General features: G+C 43.7%; 1 long non-coding RNA gene across 1 annotated transcript; it reads right to left on the bottom strand.

The window, feature by feature from the left end:
• Positions 1 to 2989: 2989 nt before the first annotated feature.
• On the bottom strand, positions 2990 to 3717 carry LOC135051320 (uncharacterized). Its single transcript, XR_010242183.1, has 4 exons — positions 3668 to 3717; positions 3479 to 3576; positions 3303 to 3399; positions 2990 to 3071 (listed from the first exon to the last, which is right to left on the bottom strand). It is a non-coding gene; the product is annotated as an uncharacterized LOC135051320 (long non-coding RNA).
• Positions 3718 to 4441: the final 724 nt, after the last annotated feature.

The following is a 4441-nucleotide window of genomic DNA, read 5'->3' on the forward strand; positions in this document are numbered from 1 at the left end:
GAGTCAATGGACTGCAGCCAAGGTAGAACAGCTTGCCCTGTTGTTAACATGTTTGCAGGGAAAATTTCCCCAGCCGAAACCACTTTGTTCCAGGTAACAACCCAGATACAGTGGAAGGCCAGTAGGTCTGGGCTTTGGTGGATACAGGTACTGAACTATCTATTATTGCGGCCAACCTGATTCCAAAACTCAGCAACGTCAAAAGCGTAATTATGATGTTACAGCTGTGAACCGCTCCTCCAAGCCACAATAGTGTCAGTACCCCAATCAGGCATCATGTTCATGGAATGATAAGCAGGGTTTTAACAAACAATTTAAGATCCAAGTCCAGCAGAGAAAACCATTGATAATGCAGAACTTCAAATGGATCCTTCTTTACAAATGACTACTATTTCTCATCTGCTGGTGTAACCATCAAAGGGAGTATTATTATTTTCGTTGTTTTATATGGTGCCACAGTGCTCTGCAGGTAATAGTGGACTAAATCAAGACATACTGTACATAAAGCAAGGATATAGGAAACATAAATCTAGACATATAGTTTTTGGCCAAAAATTATTCTAAGAACCTCCATTTTGCTCTGTGTTAGATTACAGAGATTATTATAATTATTCTGATTAGTAGTGGTTAGTAATAATGAGTGTGCATCAGCCATTTTTATTTATTTTGTGTGGAACTACAAGTCTCAGCATGATAGAACCTTTCATCAGAGCCGTAACTAGATGTGGGCCAGCGGTGTGTTGCACACAGCGCATCTGCACTGAGGGCGCATCCGCTGGCATACACAAGAAGCGGGCAAGCAAGGTAATAGCATTTACCCTGTAAGCTCTGTCACTTCACTCGCTAGCAGCCAGTGCTGGGCTGCAGTTCCCACCCAGCATCCCAAGCCAGAATGCGCAAGGCATTCTGGGAGCGGCAGCGGGAGGACAGAGAGAGGCAGCAGGAGGACAGACTAGAGCAGCACCGGGAGAACAGAGAAGAGGAGCCCCCAGCAGCACAGCGCATCTCGGCGTTGGGAGTGGTTCCAAACACCGGTGCACTGCATCCCGCCTCCCTGACTTTGCCCCTCACATACAGGAACTGCTGTGTGACGGACGGTCCCTGGGCTGACTGCACTTGGAGAGAGCTTGCCACCTGCTGAATTGCCAGTCCCCTAAGTGAGGATTTCTGTAAGTGCACTGTCAGAGTGGGGGGCTGTGTGTGCGTGTGGAGGGGTTGTCAGTGTCAGGGGGGAGGGCAGGAAGGAAGGTGCTTGCATATAGGGGACGCTGTCTGCCATAATGTGTAAAAAGGGGGACGCTGTCTGCTGTAAGGTGTAAAAAGGAGGATGCTGTCTGCCGTAATGTGTAAAAAGGGGGACACTGTCTGCCGTAATGCGTAAAAAGGGCACGCTGTCTTCCATAATATGTAAAAAGGGGACTCTGTCTGCCGTAATGTGTAAAAAGGGGACGCTGTCTGCCGTAATGTGTAAAAAGGGGACTGGCTGCCATAATGTGTAAACAGGGGGACTGGCTGCCGTAATGTGTAAAAAGAGGCTCTACCTGGTGTAGTGGTGCTACTGTGCAGCATAATTTCAATAATGGAGACTACTGTGCACCATAGTATGAATTGGTATTATTTTGTGCCCACACCCCTTCCCCATGAAGCCATGCCACTATATTTTTTGCATGGGGGGCGCCAATGCCGTTTCTTGCACACATCGCTAAAATGCCTAGTTACGGCACTGCCTTTCATTATGTTTGGAATTAGGGTGTGCAGTCCAAGGTGTCCCCCCCCCCCCCCCCCCTTCCCAATAATTCCTAATGTGTACATCAGGGAAGTATTGGGGCAAATCACAGTTCTTTTGATGACTGGATCGGGGGACCGGGAAAATACAATATGTTGGAAATCCTCAATTCACCGATTCCTACCAAAAATGATTGTGATCAGCATGTCAAGGATTTTTAACATGCAATTTTTCCATGATTCCCCGACAGATTGCTGATCATCGATGTCTGCCAGTCATCTTTTTTGATCGCTGATTGGTGGATTGGTGTCTGGAATGGGTTGCCTGATGTATGGCCCACATTAGGCAACACCCATTTCGCACATTTGGTTAAAGATTTATTTAAAAATACAGATCTTACAATGAATCAGGCCTGTTTTATATTAATATGTGTAAAGACCCAAATTCGCAGATCATTTTGCAAATATATCAATATGATTGATGATACGTCTGCCAAGCACAGCCAAGATGCTTATTCCCAGGCATAAGAAGTTTTCTGTACCACCTAGAATCAGTGATTTTCTGTGACACAAGAAATAACAACAATTGTACAGATCACACACAAGGTACAAGATAATGGACATATCTTATCAGATATTTGATTTAACCAGATATAATTTACCATAATACCAGATCAGTGGCTCATTGCAGAATAAACAGTTGACTATAGCTTATACAAGATTGGTCAGAATGACATATATATTTTAGCAATGCTTATTAATAACTTATTAAGTAAAGGGCTTATAAATAAATCACAAGTTTTATAGGGAATATGTGCCGGGTAAACGCAACGTCATGTGTACTGCCTTACCATCCGACTGCAGTAGCGAATGCAGGGGGGGTTTCTGGTTACCCAAAAACACCCTTGTCTGGCCCTGAGGACGGAGAAGCTATTTCCGAAACATGTCGGCCTTCAGCCAATAAAGTAACCACGTTTACACAGTCTGATGAGTGCCGCCTGCTTACCTCGCTTTATTATCTGATGGGAATTACTTCTCCATGAGGAAGGCACCTTAGCAAGTTGTTACCTTTTATGAGAGTGCCGGATGTTACACTGGACGATATATATATATATATATATATATATATATATATATATACATATATATACACGAGAATTCCACGTGGTGGAGGGTGCACTCTCACTGTGTATAAAGTCCACACATTTCTTCAATAGAAATGTTTTATTGTAGCCTCAAAGGTTTCGACGTTTTGATCCAAAAACCAGGATCTTTTTCAAGAAGGGCCATACATGAATCATCAAATCCAATCATAATATAATGAAGCCGAATAATTAAAAGTATATCTAGAAAAAAATAGAACATAAACATGACTGTGCCTCCCAGGTCCCAATATATAACAATATTTGCGACAATGCTTGTATCAACATAAACTACTACATAATACCAGATTTAGAAAAAAGGAACTCATATACCAAGAACAGGTGGCAGAGTAGTGAGACTACAAGGAGGAATAAAATAACACCCTGTGTTCACCACTGGTCTTTAAAATGCATGGCAGGCCTACCCCTCCTCACCTCTATCAGCACATTCCAATGGGGCTGCATGTCTGAACTGCTGTATACCAAGTGTGGAGAATGTCCATATAATCACAGCTCTGCAACCAAACCACTGCTGTAATCAAAGGATATCTCTATTATAAACGTGTATCAGAATCAAATGTATATATCAAACCTTGTTACCACATAAATACCTATGGGTCTGGAAAGGTGTGCACAAGATTACACCTGGATAAGGCATTCTCCCACTCAGGGTCAACAGCTGCAGGATCTCAAAAAGGACATTCAGCCACTGTGATTACACATATACTCTGTTTAAACAATGTGCATCTGAGGCATAGAAATATATATCAAAAAAGCCATAATCAACGATCAATAAATACCTATAGGTCCAAGAGGATACACATAGGGCAGCCCCTGGGTTAAGCGTTCTCCCACATCAAATCCATAGTTACAAACAATAAATAAACCCAAATCAAAAAATTATAGGATTATACAAACATCAAACTTAACCAGTGGGACAAACCCAACATAGTTACTCACAGAATCATGTGGAACACTGCACAAACCAGGGCTGCATGCACCAACTGGATCTAAGCAGGGGATTTAAATACCCCTTGACCCGGAAGTATCAAGGGTGTGAGGGGTCAACTCAAAAGGTCACCTGAATAATTATCCAAACCTTTATTCCACTTGATTAACCGTTTACCACCAGCACAAAAGGCCAAATAGGCAATCAGTATGCCTGTGTATGCATTAATATTCACAGTACAACAGAGGGAATACACAAAATAGCGCTGCATGCGCCGGGGGACCGGAAACAGGAAGTGTCATGCATTCCAACCGCCAAGCCTGGTGGAACGCACGCTGAAAACACCCCAGCGAACACACAGCGCACGACACCCGCACGGGGACAAAGTCCCCGCACCACGAGCACAGTCCCCCCGCCACCAAACAGACACATCCGCATCAACCCCACGGGCCGGAGGGACCTAACAGATCCACACACGTCAGAAACAGGAAGTCCCGTGCGTTCCAGCGGCCGAAGCCGGTGGAACGCACGCTGCTAACATAAAAAGGGGTTGGAAAAACGATCTAATATATTTAGAGACAAAATGATGTTTTATATCAAAAGATGAGATCATCCCTCAAGAAAT

This window comes from Pseudophryne corroboree, chromosome 2 (assembly GCF_028390025.1).
Source record: "Pseudophryne corroboree isolate aPseCor3 chromosome 2, aPseCor3.hap2, whole genome shotgun sequence".
Taxonomy (NCBI): Eukaryota; Metazoa; Chordata; class Amphibia; order Anura; family Myobatrachidae; genus Pseudophryne; species Pseudophryne corroboree.